Consider the following 19999-nt stretch of genomic DNA (forward strand, 5'->3'; position numbering starts at 1 on the left):
AAACTAGATGCGCAGTACTGCTGCTTCACCATCCAGAACACCATCCCTGGCTCTCCGCTCTGATTTTTTGTCCCTTTAATTCTGAGCTCTTCAGTTTTCCTTGGGGAAAGCTTTCCTTGGGAGATGGTGTGCATTTGCTTTTCCTGTCTGTCATCGTCTTGATAGCTTCCAGTTATACAGGCTTCTCTGCACTCCTTCAAAGATCGCCTAGCACCTCTGTGTGGCGGGTAGCATTATTATTCCCAATCTACTCTGGAAACGAAGTCAGTATTAACCGACTCGGTGTTTATATACATGATTCTTTCCCGCTGTCTGAAAATAGGATTTCACTTCAGTAGGAAAGTTGACAATTATAAGTACTTCATAGATGACTTTCCTATATAAGCAAGACATACTCTTTTGGGACAGAAATACTTCATGATAGCTTTTTGATGAAAAAGAAATCCTTCACTGAGACTTTCTATAGCACAATCAATGTAACATTTTCTTGAAGACATAGGATGCCATTAGAAGCACAGGTTATTTTATGGTTATATAATATGGAGTATTATATAATATGTGCCCTCATTTTCCTTATCAAGCCATCTTCTATCACTTCCTTTAAGTTATTTTTTGATTTTATTGTTTTTGTTTTGGGGCCACAGCCATCAGTGCTCGGGGATTACTCCTGAATCTGAGTTCAGGAATCACTTCTGGCAGGACTTGGGAGACTATATGAAGTATTGGGAATAGAACATGGGTCAGCCCTGCGCAAGGCAAGTGCCTTACCCACTGTACTCTCCAACCCCCTCACATATGTAAATGACACTGCCTCTCATAGTCCCATTTCAGTTCCAAATCAGTCATCTAAGCCCAGAATTATGTCTGTTTGTGAAGAACTGCATATAGATAAATTTCAAGTAATAGTTTGCAAACTTTTAGGTTTGGTGCCAGACCTTACAAAGAGCAATTTTACTTCTCTAAGAAAACTCTCTTTAACTAACTTTCCATCCAGGACAGTATTAAGAAAGACAAACCTGAGACCATCAAAACCTAAACTTCCAATAAGTTTGAGGGTTTTTTTAACTTTAATTTTTATTTTAATTTCCATCTGCCCAATTTCTTTCTTTCTTTCTTTCTTTTTTTTTTTTTTTTTTTTTTTGCTTTTGGGTCACACGCAGCGGTGCTCAGTGGTTACTCCTGGCTCCACACTCAGGAATTATTCCTGGGAGTGCTCGGGGGACCATATGGGATGCGGGGGAGGGGGGTCAAACCTGGGTCGGCCGCCTGCAAAGCAAACGCCTTACTGCTGGACTATCGCTCAGGCCCCCTCTGCCCAATTTCTTACAGCCTCCTGGAAATTATCTGCAAAGAGTTCTTGTGGTTAGAGAGTAATTTCTAAGAAATATTACTTTCTTCTCCAGCATCATTGGTATTATTTTACATCACAGAAATTTGGACTATCTATTCTGATCCCCAAATGACTTTGATTAATATGCAAAACAGAAGGGTGAAAATCATCATCAGTTGATAACTGATGCAAAAAGCATTTCCTGCACCATTTACTTGGAAGTGAGTGAAGGCCATCAAAATAGAAGTCAAGAAATCTGTAATCTGTAATGCTAGCTAATTAGCAAACTTAGATAAGTCATTTGGTCTTTCTGGGCCAATTAGCCTAGGCTTTCTTTTAATTAAATGAACAAATATGAATTTTAAAGCTTATCCAGATATTCTGGCAGTTCAAGTACGATTCAAAATGGGAAATCTGTGAAGCGTGCGACATCTAGTGGCACTACAATTTATATACATCCTGAGTCATTGACAATTTCAATGAATTTACCTGATGACTGCAATCTCAGAAGCAAATATTTAGTTTCACAACAGCAAAATCTAGAGGAAGATCTAGTTGAACCACCTCGTGTTACATTCAACACAGTCAAGAAGCAAAAAGATCGGATCTTTGCTGAACATTCCACAGCAGAGATTCCCTGAAGCCTACTGACCTCAATCAAACTCAGTGCTTACCTTTTCACACTTTTTTATGTTCTCCATGTAAGTCCAAAAAGGTAACAGCAGCAACAAAAAGTCATAAAAGACCAAGGATTTTATCCCTTTGTGCAATGCACCTTATCTATCTCCATACCTGTTATAAGTCATCACAATTTTATTGTTTGCTTTGCTTAGCTTTCCCCATGACTCAGGAGTTTCCAATGCAGAGACCAGATCTTGTTTATTCGTGCAGCCCCAAAACCCAGAGTTATACTGAGCTTACTGCTGATGATCTACTATCGGGCAAAAAGAGGGAAGGAAACAGAGTGCCTAAATAATCACAGTAGAAAAATAAGTAAAGGTGCCTTTTTTATTTTTTAAATATTAGGGAGTGGGAACACATCCCGTGGAGCTCAGGGACCACTCCTGGTTCTGTGTTCTGGAGTGACTCTGGCACTGCTCAGGGAATCTTATGAGATCTTGGGGGTGGAACCAGAATCTGTCAAAGCTCTTGCCAGGAAGGCAAGTTCCTTCTTCCTGCACTATTTCTCTGGTCCCTAAGTATTTCATTGAGTCATTGTTTTTGTAAACTTTACCTCAAGTTTTAGCCTTTTCTTTGTTATATCTTTTGATTGAATTCTGTTTATCTTACATCATATTGCCAGAAAAAGACCTCACTGTGGGGGAGTACCTGGTGTTAATGGTTCCAGAGAGCTTATACCAGTAACTTTATTTAAATTATGCCTCTAAACTGCTTTTCACCGATGGTCTCAGATGACTACATGTCCTCAAATTAGCAGAGTGGCCCAGACAAAAATACAAAAATTCCAGTATCAGTTTTGCCCAGTTCTGTTCTTGGGACAATGAATTAAGGATAGTCATTAGGCAGACGTACTGGCTAGTTTTCCATGTTATCTTGACTGAATCATCACGTACCCACACATTTGGTCAAACATTTGCCCGGTGTGGGGGGGGGGGCATTTCTGGAGAAGAACGGCATGTATATGAATTGGAGTGGACGGAGTGAAACAGATGGCCCTCCCTCGTTTGAGTGAGCCTCACCAAGTGAAAAGTTAAATGGAACCAAGAACCTGAGCATCAGGAAATTCTACCTGCCTCGTCACTGAAGCTGACCATCAGGCTTTTCCTACCTCGTGACTCAAATAGGGAAATTGGTTCTCTTGTATTTGAAGGTTAGGCTCAGAATAGAATTTACACTATTCTTTTCTCTTTTTCTCCACCTTGCTGGCTCTAGATCTTGGTCTTCTCGATCTCCATTGTTCTGTGAGCCTAGTGAAACTATTCATTTAAATAGATATCTCAAAATACATATATATAGAAAAACAATACAGATACAGTTCCAAGGTACATATATAAATTATCTCTATATTAATATACAAAAACAGGAACTAAAAGACATTTTTATTCATCACCACAATCATTGTAATTTCATCACAAATATAAAATGTTTGGAGACGGTATGGATTTATGCATATTTCTTTAGAGAAAAAAATTCTTGTCAAAAAATTCAGTTAAAAATTGAGGTATTTCTTTACCAACAGTTTTGAAAATATGGACCTCTTTTTAAAAAATTTTTTATTAGTGAATCACCGTGGGGTACAGTTACAGATTTACAAACTTCCATGCTTGCATTTCAGTTATACAATGATCGAGTGCACATCCCTCCACCGGTTCCCATTCTCCACCACCAATGATCCCAGTATCCCTCCCAGCACCCCCACACCCTCCCCTCCGGACTCCACCCTGCCTCTGGCAGGGCATTCCCTTTTGTTCTTTCTGTGTTGTAGTTTGCAATAGAGGCATTGAGTGGCCGTTGTGCTGGATCTATAGTCTATGTTTGGTTCGCATCTCCCAACCCAAGCTGGTCCTCCAAACACCCTTTACTTGGTGTTCCCTTCTCTATCTGAGCTGCCTTTTCCCCCAGCATTTGAGGCCGGCTTCCAAACCATGGAGCAGACCTCCTGGTCCTTATCTCTACTATTTGTGGGTGTTAGTCTCCCATTCTGTTACTTAATATTCCACAAATGAGTGCAATCTTTCTATGTCTCTCTCTCTCTTTCTGATTCATTTCACTTAAAATGATACTTTCCATGTTGATCCATTTATATGCAAATTTCATGACTTCATCTTTTCTAATATCTGCATAGTATTCCATTGTGTAGATGTGCCAAAGTTTCTTTAACCAGTCATCTATTCTTGGGCACTCAGGTTTTTCCAAATTTTGGCTATTGTAAACAGTGCAGCAATGAACATACCAGTGCAGATGTCATTTCTACTATACTCTTTTGCCTCTTCAGAATACATTACCGAAAGTGGTATAGCTGGGTCAAATGGGAGGTCAGTTTCTAAAATTTTGAGAATCGTCCATACTGTTTTCCAAAAGGGCTGAACCAGTGCGCATTCCCACCAGCAGTGAAGAAGAGTTCTTTTCTCCCCACATCCTCTCCAACACCAGTTGCTTTTGTTCTTTTGGATGTGGGCCAGTCTTTGTGGTGTGAGATTTTATCTCATTGTTGTTTTGATGTTCATCTCCCTGATGGTAAGTGACGAAGAGCATTTTTTCATGTGTCTTTTGGCCATTCGAATATTTTCTTTGAGAAAGTTTCTGTTTATTTCATTGCCCCATTTTCTGATGGGGCTGGAGCCATAGCCTAGCGGCTAGGGTGTTTGCCTTGCACACGGCCGACCTGGGTTTGATTCCTCTGTCCCTCTCGGAGAGCCCGGCAAACTACTGAAAGTATCTCGCCCCCACAGCAGAGCCTGGCAAGATACCCGTGGCGTATTTGATATGCCAAAAACAGTAACAACAAGTCTCACAATGGAGACATTACTGGTGCCTGCTCGAGCAAATTGATGAGCAACAAACAGGATGACAGTGACAGTGATTTTCTGATGGGATTAGAAGTCTCCTTTTTGTAAAGTTTATGGACCTCTTTTTTATTACTGCACTGACAGAAATTCATCTTTGTACTGTAGTGCTGCCAAATTGTGAGTGACTTTGCCCCCACAAGACGTTGGGGGTTTATCACGCTAGAAAAAAATTTTTTGAGGTTTTTGGTTATCACTCTAGAAGATTGCTACTGCCATCTAGTGGTTTTAGACCAGAGTTTCAGTGATGCAGACACCATGCCCCTGAACGCTCGCACAACAAACTTATTTGGTTCCAAATGTCCAAGATTAATGAAGTTGAGGAAAACCCTGCTGTGCTCAGGGTTTACTCTTGTCACTGTGCTCAGGACCACTCTGGGAAGAGCTCAGAGAACCCCATGGGGCTCCAGGGATCAAAACCAGATAGGCCATGTAAGCACCCTACCCACTGTACTACAGTTCCAGCCCCTCCTGTGGTGTCTTTAGATCCATTTGGTGCATTAGAAATTCCCACATCTTAGACGCTGCTTCATGTGGTCAAGATCACAATTCTTTATTTTTATTTATTTATTTATTTATTTATTTACTTATTTTATTTTTCGGTCACACCTGACGATGTACAGGGGCCATTCCTGGCTCTGCACTCAGGAATTACTACTGGTGGTGCTCGGGGGACCATATGGGATGCTGGGAATAGAACCCAGGTCAGCCACATGCAACACAAATGCCCTTCCCGCTGTGCTACCGCTCCAGCCCCCCAATTCTTACTTACCACATGCAAGACAGTTCCACGGACTTGAACTTAATGTTTCCAGTGGGTGTCAACTGGTTGTCCCTGCTCAAATAAATGATGTGAATAATCATTTGGGGGTGGGAGGGATATTTTTTATTTAATTACTTTTTAATTTTATTTTTCGTTTAATTATATTTTAATTGGAAACACAATATCTACATACTATTAACATAGGGTTTTATGTTTTTAAAAGGTCTGTTTACCAATACATATATTGACAATGCTAAGAATTCTAAGAATTCTAGATCTGAGCTCATAGGAAGACATATATGCAGCCATGTGCCACTGGGAACTACATTGCCACTCTGTTTACCTTGAAAGTGGCATGGTGAACAGAACCATACCATGGAATAATTATACAATGAACATTTTAAAAAGTGAGGCTTTGCGGAACTCAAAAACGTTGTGATATTTATGCCATGAGATATTCTTAGGATTTTAAGTAGACAGGCAATTTAATCAAGTCATTGCTAATTCCAAAGTGGAGGAAGTAATTATGTGTTCCTTTTTAAAAAACCAAAGCAAGTTCCACCTCTGTTGAAAAGCAATATGGAGAGCTCTCTAAACAAATAGGAATTCTGCTCAGTGAAGCAGCTTCTTAGCATTTATCCCCAAACACAAAAAGTTATTCAAAATGATATGTACACACCCATGCTCATGGCAACACTTAGTACAATAGTCAAAATACGGAAACAACCCACTACCCAAATATGAATACTAGATCAAGGACTTGTGGTATATATACACAATGCAATATTGTGTCATTCATACATAATGGCAATACAACAGGAAAAATTATCCACACAACTGAGTCTGGAAGGGGGCAGTTCAAAGGAAGGGGACTTTGAGATACTTAGGGAAGGGTGGTGGGTACAGCAGTGATGGGTGTAGCATTGGAATTATGTGCATGGAAAGCCATTATTAACAGTATTATAAATCACAATAATTCAATTTCAAAAAAGCGTTTAAAAATAAAATCACTGTATCACTGTATAACTGTCATCCCATTGTTGATTGATTTGCTCGAGCAGGTCCCAGTAATATCTCCATTTGTCCCAGCTCTGAGATTTTAGCAGCCTCTCCTTACTCGTTCATCCAAATAGTGCAGTATTGGAGGTTCTTTCAGGGTCAGGGGAATGAGACCCATTATTGTTACTGTATTTGGCATATCAAATATGCCAGGAGTAGCTTGCCAGGCTCTGCCATGAGGGCGAGATACTCTCAGTAGCTTGCTGGGCTCTCTGAGAGGGACGAAGAATGTATGTAAGAGAATACAAGCAAGTATATTAAAACTAAATACATGTGTGCTGCTTTAGGTACATTAGTGGGCTATATGCGCCAGACTCTCCTCACCAGGGCCCCTTGGAGGGGGATGGGTTGAGTTTCCCTCCCCACCCTGAGCAGAGTTCCGGCGGCCAAAAACATCCAGAGCTGAGCCACAGCCATGCTCTCCACATTCTCAGACGAGCCTCACGCATGAAGGAACCGGCAGAGGAAGCAGGTGTGCGGGACCCAGGGCTGAGATCTCCATGCCTTCTCGGACTGGGACTGAGCCTCCACCCAGATCCCCCATTTTCCAGTAGCCCCCATTTTCCAGTCACACCCACAAACTGAAAAAGAAATCGAAACCAAATCCTGTGTCTGAAATCTCTCTCTCCAGGAAGTAGGTATTCTTAGGTGATCCATGAGAAAGTAGAGTAGCTTAAAACATATCATTCAGGCACACAAATGCCTCCTCTGCTCCTAAAAGACCATAATCCCAAGGCCTAATGACTTCTTTTGGCACCCAGCAGCTTCTTGCAGAAATGCCTCTAGACTGTGAACTAAGCTACAGCCCCATGCCGTCCCAGGAGGGGAAAGGTTTTTCTCTCCCGGCCTTTCCTTTCCCAGAGGCATGGCGACTGCCATCTTGTGGAGCCCACTAAGCAGAGGTACAAGCTTGCAGTGATGTGACTTCTGGCATAAATTTCTCTGGACTTAATTACTAAAATATCAGTAATCCAAAACCATGCAGCCACTTTTGCAGCTGCGTGACCTCATATGCTCTTTATTCTCAGTAATGGAAAACAAATTATCAAATGATGTCTTTTTGGCAGGTCTGATTTTGGGGGGGAAATTACAATTAACAATAGGGAGTTTCCTGTTGAAATATTGAATGTAATCAAAGTAAAGAGAAAGTAAAGTGAAAATCATCAGCCACACAGGCGGGGGAGAGGGGTGAGACGGGAGATATACTGGGGTTTTTGGTGATGGAACATGTGCACTGGTGAAGGGATGGGTGTTTGATCATTGTATGACTGAGACGTAAACCTGATAGCTTTGTAACTTTTCACATGGTGATTCAATAAAAAATTTTTAAAAACCCATATCATTCCATTTTACTGCTATAAATGAGTTTGAATGCCAAACAAGGAAGATATGCTGATTATACTAGAGGTAGAAAGGCATTTTCTTAGGAAAATGCTGGTTATGTCCAAGGCAAGCAAAAATGAGGTATTTGTTTAAAGAAAAGCTAGATAATAGATACAATAGCATCACTTCATATGGTAGAAGAAGAGTAAAGTGTTCTCCCAAAAGAGAGTAGAACCCTAAAAATGTATTTTAGATCATAACAGTAACTAAGACCCAGTCAAATCACCTCTAACAGGACGTGAAGCTACCAGGTCTCTAAACAAGCCAGAATAACTCAACTACATGACGCCAGGATTCAAATACTGATCTCTTTGTTGTGTAGTGAGGTTATTTTTAACCACCATAGATGGCACTGTCATTCAACGTGGAAAGATTTTGAAGGGACAACCAGAAATATTGGTATAAAATACTCAGATGATTTCTGGGTAAGTTATTGAATGTAATAATGATAATTTCACAGCATAATCTTATGAACAGGCCACCAGGGTCATCCTTAATGGTGTTTAGGGGCCTCCAGGGCTACAACTAGCAATGGCCAGGGACCAAGTGGCACTGGGAGTCACACCCAGGGCTTAGGCATGCAAAGCATGTGTTCTAGCCTTTTGAACTAGCTTCCTAGCCCAAGAGTTACTGGATAAGATATACACAATTATTATGCCTGTAAACAGTCAGTGCTTCTGTTTCATAAGCACTATCTACTGATCTGTTATCTACAGGGAAGTATTTTTTTTAAGATTACTTTTTTTCCCCAATTTTTTAAATTTTATTGAATCACTGTGACATAGTTACAAGCTTTCATATTTGGGTTACAATCACACAATGATCAAACACCCATCCATCCACCAGTGCACATTCTCCACCACCAATATCCCAGGTGTATCCCTCTTTCCCACCCTCCCCTGCCTTTATGGCAGATAATATTCCCCATACTCTCTCTCTACTTTTGGGCATTATAGCTTGCAACACAGACACTGAGAGGTCATCAATGTTTGGTCCATTATCTACTTTTGGCATGCATTTCCCATCCCAACTGGTTCCTCCAGCCATCATTTTTTAGTGATCCCTTCTCTATTCCATCTGCCTTCTCTCTCTTCCGCTCATGAAGCAGTCTTCCAGCTATGGGGCAATCCCCCTGGCCCTTGTATCTACTGTCCTCAGGTGTCAGCCTCATGTGATGTTATTTTATACTCCACAAATGAGTGTAGTCCCTCTATGTCTGTCTCTCTCTTTCTGACTCATTTCACTTAGCGTGATACTCTCCATCTACAAGGAAGTATTTTGTATGTTATAAATCTATATCATGATTGGAATTATTTACTCTATATAATTTACAATTATAACCATCTTTTTCAGACCATGAGTAAGTCTTAAGCACCGCTGGGTGTGACTTAAAACCAAAACAAATAAAGCTGTTTTATTCTTCCTGCAATTTCCGTATTTTATATCGTTTTAGAATAAAATTTGCATGTCAAAGTCACCAAAGGATTCTGTTATGTGCAAACCAAAGAGCGGTCACCTTTGTTCTACCAGTAATCAGATATGCACATACCTGATACTGTACCAGCGGAATGCTTTTCTAAAACTGTGTTAATACCAAAGCAGAACTTTCCATGCTTATCTTCCATTGCTGACCTTCTCATGTTACATATTTCTTTCTTTCTTTCTTAATGTTCTCACTTTATTGCATAAGAGACTATTATAATCTTGTATCTTCCCTGATTTATATTTTAAGTTGATCTGTAAAATATTTTGACGTTATTTATACACAAATTTTGTTCCTCAACTCAAGAATTCGTATAGACTTAAAAAGTTTACAAGGTAGTGGGCCTGACTTAGAATTCTTGTGTCAATCAACAGCCTTTTGTTGACAAATACACAAAATGCATGAGAGCAGATAGATTTGGGATGAGATATGTTGAAATCGAATGTTAACATTGCTCTGCCTTAGTTAATGTGTGATATAAGAGTACGGGTACAGGCCGTGCTGGCGCGCTGCCGGGAAGGAAACACTGGCGGTGCGGTGGCCTCCAGGTCAGCCTCCTGCAAGTGTTCTCCCGCGGTCCATCTCTCCGTTGGTCGGTCTGTGAAGACTGCCGAAGGCCCTGGGTTCGGGGCACAGATGGGAGGCGACACCAGACCGTTGGCAGCGGCGGGGGCTCTGTCGCGCCAGGCGGTGCAGCTCACCGGCTGGGCTGCCTTCCGCAGTTCCTACCGCGTCTTCTGCAAGGGGCTCACCCGCACGCTGCTCACCTTGTTCCACCTGGCCTGGCAGCTGTGCGCCAGCTTCCCCTACTTCTACGTCGCGACCTCCCTAGCGTTCGACATCCGCCTGCAGGTACCTGTTTAAAGGAAGTAACTTTGGGGGGGATATGAGGGGTTTCAGGACAGGATGGCTGACCTCTACCGGCCCCAGCCCCCGACCCTAGAACAAAATGATCAGTCGTTGGCGTTCATGGACTTGGCCATCCGTTTTTCCATGGACTCATCTTTGAATGGGAACAGATAAATGGCTCAAAATCATTTGCGGAAAGACAGGAACAAAAAGTTTCCAGGAAAATGGATTACTCAAGGGACAGAAAAAAAAAAAACTAAAGTTCTGCAACTGTGCGCTTGGCCTGATTGACTGGGTATAGCTGGAAGTTGTTTCAAGGCTTTTTTGAGCTCTGCTTGGGAGAGCGCCAAAATCTGAAATCTTCGAATCCTTGAAATGTTTTTGCATCCGTTAAAACCAACAAAATCTTACACCAAGGCTAAGACATGACTATGGATACAGAATGCCCTACAAGAAAACAACAGTGTGTGTGTGTGTGTGTGTGTGTGTGTGTGTGTGTGTGTGTGTGTGTGTGTTTGTGAATTAGCTACTGAAGTAAAAATGAGCTAGGTCTAGATGGGAGGAAAATCTCCAAGATTAGAAAAAGACTTAAAAGAGATTTCCAGTTGAATGCGATGATTCCAGAAAATATAGATAAACAGAGTTCCCATTGTAGATTAATAATCATGATCTAGAAGGCATAGCTTGTCGATCCCCTAAAGAAAAAAACTGACAAATATAAACGGCCAAGAAAAACAGCTGTACAGTTAGACTTCAAGTACAAAGCTACCTCAGATGTGACCTGGTTCTGAACAGTTGCCAGAAAAGATAATTTGCTTGAACACTTATTGGAATGTGGATCAAGACAGCAGTCAGATGAGAAAATCCAGTGATAGTATTCAATTTTGCTATTCTGTGAACAGTATTTGATCCTTACAAAGGTGATCTTAATTCTGGCTTTCTGGTTTTAAGAGTCAACCAGTGTCTAGGCAAAGCAAAGGTGGTGTAATTATGGTTCCCAATTGAATGGGAATGTTATTATCTTTGGCTGTGTATAAGTACAGTCACTATGGTGGCAGCAGAGGGGAAGAAATTGAGTGGTAGTGTTAGTCTCACTGAGTAGGAAGTCCAGATTCTGTCTCTAGTGGAAAAAGCAAGACCGGTTTAGATTTATATGTGTATAATGAACTAGAGAGAAAAAGAGAAGAGGTAAAAGTCGTGATGCAATGTATGAAGGATGGAGGAAGAACATAAGGGAGCCTGAAAAAAAAGTCTCATCATTTAGTAAGGTAAAGCCAACAAAAGCAAATATTAAAATATGGAGTTATCACTAAACAGACATGGATAAAAGAGTTTGCCTCCAGGCTGAGGAACTTTGAATTTGGGAGGGTGGGTAGAGATTTATAGCTGTTTACTGCGTACCCTTTTGTGCTATTCACTGTCATCACTGTATCACTGTCATCCCATTGCTCATTGATTTGCTCCAGCAGGCACCAGTAACGTCTCCATTGTGAGACTTGTTACTGTTTTTGGCATATGGAATACAACATGGGGAGCTTGCCAGGCTCTGCGTGTGGAGCGAGATACTCTTGGTAGCTTGCTGGCTCTCCGAGAGGGAGATTAATATATATATACATGTATCACATTGGTTAAAATTAAACCAATTTCTGGAAAAACTGTGGAGGCAAGTTGACACTGGTGGTGGGATTAGTGCTGGACCATTATATGTGTACAACTCAACTAAGAATAACTTTGTAAATCATGATGTTTTAATAAAATAGAAAGTTGAAAACTCAAAACATTTGAACAGAAGACCAAATAAAACAAAAACTCAAAGATACTAAAAAAAAAATACGAGCACTTGTGTTTTTGGTGTACAAAGTTACTGCACTTCACTGCCAACAAAAATGCAGACTCCCTCTAACATGTCATTTCTGGTGTAGCTCTTCCTTCCCAACCTTCAAAAAAAATGTAGAAAAAGGCACAAGTTCATCTTTTATTAGAGATGAGTAGTTTTCCATTATTCTACATTTATCACAAATCCCACAATATTTCTTTTTATCTCATCTGCCATCGGACATTTGGGTTGTTTCAAGATCTTGGGTATTATAAAAAGCACCACAAGGAACACAGATATACATGTTTTTTTTTAACTTTTTGGGTCACACCTGGTGATGCTCAGGGGTTACTCCTGGATCTGCACTCAGGAATTATTCCTGGGGCTGTGCAGTGACTATATGGGATGTCGGAGATTGAACCTGGGTCAGCTGCATATAAGGCAAATGCCCTACCTGCTCTACTATAGCTCCAGCCTCAATATACATATATCTTTTCACGGAATGTTTTTGTGTTTTCAAAATGTTCTCAAAATCTTAAGATGCTATTACAGGTTAAGTTTCCTTTGTTTACACTTTGTTCATCATGACTGGTTGCCTTCTATATCACATCCCATTCAATATGTTGTGCTACTCCTGGTTTATCAGTGTTATACAATTTGAGATGCCCCACGCTGAAATTGTGGCCATGTACTCCAGGGTGTCAAAAATTTCTAAGGGGTTAAACAGCTGGAGTTAAATTCTTAACTGACTACCAGCTTTGGGGCATGTGTGTTACTGCTGGGATCCTGGAAGTAAAGGGAGATGGGGGAAGGTAGCCTATCCCAGCCCCCTTGAAAGCTGAAGATTTCAGTCACAAAACATGCATACCTAAGTATTTCAACAAACTAATTTCTGGATGAAGCTTGTCCAAGCAGTGGGGCCAAGCAAGGAGCATGGTGGCAATTGTGGAGTGACAATTCCTGTGTTCTTAGCCCATCACCCTCCCCTAACACTGAGACCTCAGTACCAAGACAAAAGAAGAGAGTAACAGAATAGTTTGGTACAGAAATAGCTGTAGGAAGAGATAGAGGAGGGGCCCTGCCCTCACAATTCACTACAGACTCCCAGGCACATATGGCAGGACTGAAGAAAAAGAAATTTAGAAGTAAACTTTTAAGATTGTATTGAAAATATCACTGTCACTGTCTCTGTCATCCCGTTGCTCATCGATTTGTTTGAGCGGGCACCAGTAATGTCTCTCATTGAGAGACTTATTGTTACTGTTTTTGGCATATCCAATATGAAAATATCAAGTACCTAGAAATCAATTAAATACAGGGTATGAAAGACATACACATTGAAAACTGTAAGTCATTATTTTAAAAAATGGAAGAGAATACAAAAGAAAAATATTCTATGTTAACTAATTAGAAGAATTGTTGAAATGACCAAGCTATCCAAAGTATTACACAGATTCAATGCAATCCGAACCAAATCTCCAATGTCATTGTTCAAGAAGATTTAACAAATGTTACTTAATTTTTTATGGGACCATAAAACCCTATAAATATTCAAAGCAATTTGAGGGTTAAAGAGATAATACAGAGATTAAGGCACATCTCTAATGTTCAGTGGACTTCTGGTTCAATCCCCAGCACCATATATGGTCCCCATGAGTGTAGGATATCATTGGTTTGTCCTTTCTCCCTTGCCACAGAGTTTGGGCTTATCTGGTAATAATCTCTAAACAATTCTGACTACATTGATATGTCCTGCTCCCCTTGCCACTAGGAGCTTAGGTATATCAGTCACACCCATCAAAATGCTCCCGAGTCACTTCCATTCCTTTGTCTGTAACCACTTCACCAGTTTATCAGCTTTCCCCCTAATCAGACTGTTAATTTGTATGGTCAGACCTTGTTAGGACAGTGAACTTGTAAGTTAATATTGTCTTTCTCCTCTCTTACATCTTTTGAATAGTTTACTTTAAAAAAATATCCTTTTTGTATGGACAAAGAAAGACAATTGTTAATATGCTTTGGTAACATGGGATTTAATTGGCTTCAAATATTATTCACTGCCGGGCATCTGCTTTCTCGACTTAAGCCTCAGCTGCCCTTACTTCCCAGCACCCCCAAAAGCAAGGTCCCAACAAGGGACGGGATGGACCCAGGGCAAGCAGTGAGTTATGTGCTACCCTGGCATCGAGATGGGCCTGGCAAAAGTGCCTAATGCTTAGCTATATGTTAAGAGCTTGGTCATGGACATGTCATGTCATGATCCAAAAGCAACGGCGAGACTAGGACCCTGCTAGGGATAGGAAAGACTAATCTGGCCTGAGCACTGTAGTCTGATATCGAGATGACCCCAGGAGAGCAATTCTATAAGCTTAATGCATCTCTTGCTATGTCCATACAAAATGATTAATATTATGAATACTTATATGTTAGTTGGACAAGGAGAGGAGAAACACACCCCTGGGATTCCGCTCTTGGGCAGGTGTCCTGATGAAAGAGAATCTGTCCTAGAAGAAGCATCTCCTAAGGGATAGAACTTTACCCCTTATTGATTGTGACCATACCTATGTGTAAGCCCTGGCCCCTGATGCTGGCAGAGAAAGAGACAGGAGTGTATAGAGTGTATAGAAGAAGCAGAGAGAGAGATGGGAGTGTATAGAGAGGAGATTGGAAAAAGCTCCAACTGAGACCAACCAGCTTGACTCCGTTCCTTCCTTCACCTGCCTCATCATCGCCATCAATCTCCCCGGGGTGGGGGAAGTGGCTGGAGACTACCAAACGCGACGGTGGGAGAGACAGCGCCGTTGCCCTGTGTCCTGTGCCCAGTGCAGTGAGGTACTCTCCTCCTCGCTCTTTTTTCTTTTTTGTGTTTTTACACAATGAGCACTATCTAGAGTAATTCCTGATTACAGAGTCAAGACTAACCCATGAGCACTGCTGGATATGACCCATCCCACTCCTTCTCAGCCCTAGAAGGAAAAAAGAAAAAGAAAAAGAAAAATTTAAGTGAAAAAGAAGGGAGATATTGCATTCTTTGCCTTAAGACTATACTATCAAGGTACAGATACAGTAAGAAAAACAATACAGTACAGAAATAAAAGCAGACTTTCAGACTTATGGAATATTATTGAGAGTCTGAAAGAAAACCCACAGATATGTGGAAAATTAATGGTAAAGGAGTTAGATGCATAAAAATAAAATTGCATCAATAATAGATCTTACAGCTGCTCCATTCTTATAACACACTCCAATCTTTCAGAAAAGCATTTTTTCTCTTTTGGTCATCTCTAGACCAGTACTGGGTCAAAGGATGAATGCAAACAAGAAGAGAATTTTCTAGACGCCAAGTGGCATAGCAATAAGAACAACCTAATTTATAACCTGTGAGTTTTCCAAAATAAAAAGGCATGGGCACTCGGGATTTGAGCATTTGATGGCCAAGAGCCACCTCCTCAGGCCAGTCCACAGCAGCGATGGACGGACGAAGGACCAGGGGAATGGAGAAACAGGAACTGTGCTCCAGGCTTGTTGGTAGTCAGCTTATTTCTCTCTCCTCCCCATCTCACCCCTTACAGCACAATTGTAGTCATAGTTTTGATCATAGTCCCAGTTCCAACATCCTAGTCTCCTTTTAGACCTCAAAGTTCTCTATCTCGTTATATCTTTATCCTCATCTCATCAGAGTCTCATAGTTCTCTACTTTGAGTCATTTTCATCACCTAGTCCTCCTTCTAGTTCTCACAGACCTTCTAGTCTTCAAAGACCTCAATGTCTCCAAATCTTTATGTTTCTAGTCTCCTCTTAGCCCTTAGAGCATAGAAATCATGAAGGGTTGGAACACACAAATGTGGGGTTGAGTATTATCATAACAACAAACAGAGGTAAAGCCACTCTTTTAGGAAATTAAGTCAAAAACAAAAATCTCATCTGAGGGTTCAGCACTCCAATTACTAGGAGATCCACTCAAGGGTGGGATTCCATCCAGGGTGTATTGTTTTCTCCTTTCCTCAACTAGTAATCTATCTAAACAATCATAGTAAATTTACTTCTTGTAATATTCCTAATCATTTTGTATGAACACAGTAAGAGATATAATAAACTTAAAAGTTAGCTCTTCCCGGGGACATCTCACTATATATTCCAGACCACAGTCCTCAAGGCCAGGTTAGTCTTTTCTAATCTCAGAAGGGTCCTTATTCAGTTCTTTTTTGGTCATGACAGAATTTGTTCTATGACTGTGCTATTAACTTGTTATACTTATGGCGCTGAGCTTGTCCCCTTTCAATGCCACGGTAGCTTACAGCTTGCCCTGGGTCCATCCAGTCTCTTCATAGGGATCCTGCTTTTGGAATTCTAGGAACTACGGACAACTCAGGCTTAATCCAAGTAAATATGGATGCCCAGGAGTAAATATTATTTTGGGTCAATTAGCTCCTGTGTTACATAACATAGCACGAACTGTCTTCCTGTCACTGTCACTGTCACCCTGTTTCTCATCGATTTGCTCAAGCGGGCACCAGTAATATCTCCATCAGGAGACTTGTTACTGTTTTTGGCATATCGAATACGCCACGGGTAGCTTGCCAGGCTCTGCCATGAGGGCAAGATATTCTCAGTAGTTTGCCGGGCTCTCTGAGAAGGATGGGGGAATTGAACTGGCCGAGTGCAAGGGAATGCCCTATCCGCCGTGCTATTGATCCAGCCCTGTTTTCCTGTATCTATACAAAAAGGACATTGCTAAGTCATGCAAATGACATAAAAGAAAGAGAAAAGCAATATAGGATTATTTGTGGAAGGAGCAAACACTACCCAATGTTATCTGATGGAATTGGGTGTGCCTTATGGGCACTGTTGTGGGAGTAAACTTTAAGCTCCCTATGGGAGGAGTAAAAACAACCCAATGTTATCCAGCAATAGCCTTTTCTTGGGAATTGAACCTGGGTTGGCCCCATTCAAGGCAAACGCCCTACCCACTGTGCTATCGCTCTTCCCAGCACTCCTCGTTGTCTTCCCCGGGGCCCCTCGGAGGGGATGGGCTCCAGCTTCCCTCCCCACCCCGAGCAGAGCTTCCGGCGGCTGAAGACCACCAGAACCTAGCTACAGCCATGCTGGAGGCCCCTCTCCACACGTTTGGACAGGGCTGATGCACGAAGGTACCGGCAGAGGAACCCAGGTGTGTGTAATCCCATCAACGGCCAACATCCAGAAAGAGACTTAAAAGCAAGCTCCCAGAAGCGATATCTTTAGCCTACTTCTCCCTCTGGGAGAAACTGGCAAGCTTCTGAGAGTTTCCTGCCCACAGGGGACAGCCTTGCAAGCTTCCCATGGTGTATTCATATGCAAAATCCAGTAACAAGCTGGATCTCATTCCCCTGACCCTGAAGAGCCCCCAGTGCAACATCGTTAGGAGGGCCAAGTCGAGATAGACTTCTAAGATCTCAGGGAAAGGACGAAATGAGATGTTACTGAACCCACCTGAGAAATCAGTGCTCTGCATCACTAATCATCAGAGAGATGCAGATCAAAACAACTTTGAGATACCACCTCACACCACAGAGACTAGCACACATCCAAAAGAACAAAAGCAACCGCTGTTGGAGAGGATGTGGGGAGAAAGGGACCCTTCTTCACTGCTGGTGGGAATGCCGACTGGTTCAGCCCTTCTGGAAAACAATTTGGACGACTCTCAAAAAATTAGATATTGAATTCCCATTTGACCCAGCAATACCACTGCTGGAAATATATCCCAGAGAGGCAAAAAAGTACAATCGAAACAACATCTGCACATGTATGTTCATCGCAGCACTGTTTACAATAGCCAGAATCTGGAAAAAACCCGAATGCCCCAGAACGGATGACTGGTTGAGGAAACTTTGGTACATCTATACAATGGAATACTATGCAGCTGTTAGAAAAAAGGAGGTCAAGAATTTTGTAGTCAAGTGGATGGGCATGAAAAGTTTCATGCTGAGTGAAATGAGTCAGAAAGAGAGAGACAGACATAGAAAGATTGCACTCATCTATGGTATATAGAATAACAGAGTGGGAGACTAACACCCAAGAACTGTAGAAATAAGTACCAGGAGGTTGACTCCATGGCTTCGAGGCTGGCCTCACGTTCCGGGGAAAGGGCAACTCAGAGAAGCGATCACCAACTACATTGTAGTCGAAGGCCATGTGGGGGAAGGGAGTTGCGGGCTGAATGAGGGCTAGAGACTGAGCACAGCGGCCACTCAACACCTTTATTGCAAACCACAACAGCTAATTAGAGAGAGAAAACAGAAGGGAATGCCTTGCCACAGTGGCAGGGTGGGGTGGGGGGGAGATGGGATTGGGGAGGGTGGGAGGGACACTGGGTTTACGGGTGGTGGAGAATGGGCACTGGTAAAGGGATGGGTTCCCAAACTTTGTATGAGGGAAGTATAAGCACAAAAGTGTATAAATCTGTAACTGTACCCTCACGGTGATTCTCTAATTAAAAATAAATAAATTTAAAAAAAAAAAAAAGAAATCAGTGATTAACGGGATTTCGTGATTCGTGACTCGTGAGCCTTTTCTTATGTTCCTCTAAAAATTCAGAAATCTTATTTCTCTGCTTCTCATTATCCTTAAAATTAGCTACAATTTAGGCAAATATAGCTAATGAACAGAATCAGTTTTATATTAGAGTAAGACCAAATCCTGCTGATTCTCATTTAATAAGTGAATAATCCAGTTTAGCCTGGTAAAAGTATATATAATCCCCAGAATTTTTGTTTTTGCTTTGCCCCACTTGCCAAGGCACTCAGGGAACCACGTGCTACTGGAGATCAAAACTGGACCTCCTGCATTCATTAGCTTGATTATCAAAGACTCCAGGAAGGAGAATCCTGAGACTGACCCACCCTGTGGATACAGAAAACAGACCTGATCAGCAGACCCTGAGGAGGCTGGACCCCTCCCCATGAAGTTCCTCAATTCCCTGGACCTCTCCCTTAATCTGCTTAACTTCAGTGACCCAGCTCCAAGGAGACTCCAGAAGATTCCGGATCGAGATGAGCTGCAAAGAACCTATAAAAGCCAGCCCAACAGTCCATTCAAGGCTCTCTCCATCCTCAGAGGAGCCCACTTTCTTCCTTGAGTGCATTACACCTGCTGTTTTTTCCTTTTCTGCTTATCCCTTCCTCCTTCCCTAAAAACCCTCTAAAATAAAATCTGTTACTTTACTGCTTGTCTACTCCTGAAATTCTTTTCCGAGAGCGAGACAAGAACCCAGTAACCCTGGGTCCCGGGTGTTAGAGGTGGTTGGAGAGAAAGTGACCTTCTCTCTCCTCCCCATTTCACGTAAGTCACCCGTGTAGCCCACCAACATCAGAGCTATGGTTACTGCCCAATTACTTCACTGTATCTCCTTCAGACTCTGTGTTTAATGGGGAGTGGGGCGGGGGATCTGGGATCAAATTCCAGAGCTTCACATATGAAAAGCCCTTACCACTGAGCTTCACCCTCACCATCCTCATCTCAAGAGCACTCACCAAGTACTACCAATAACCTATATACTTAAAAAAAATTGTTTAATTAAAGCAGCATGATTTACAAAGTTATTCATAGTTGGGCTTTAGACATACAATGTTGCAGTACTGATCCCACCACCAGTATCAACTTTCCTTCACAGGTGTTCCCAGGACCAATAATCCATTCTTATAAATCATCCTCTAGATCTAGTTAATGTTAGTTTCTTTGGTTTAGTTGAGGAATTTAGTCACTAATTACTCAACTAATTATTGGACATCTATGTTAGTCTTATCTCTAT

This window comes from Sorex araneus, chromosome 1, assembly GCF_027595985.1.
Source record: "Sorex araneus isolate mSorAra2 chromosome 1, mSorAra2.pri, whole genome shotgun sequence".
In the NCBI taxonomy this organism is placed as follows: domain Eukaryota; kingdom Metazoa; phylum Chordata; class Mammalia; order Eulipotyphla; family Soricidae; genus Sorex; species Sorex araneus.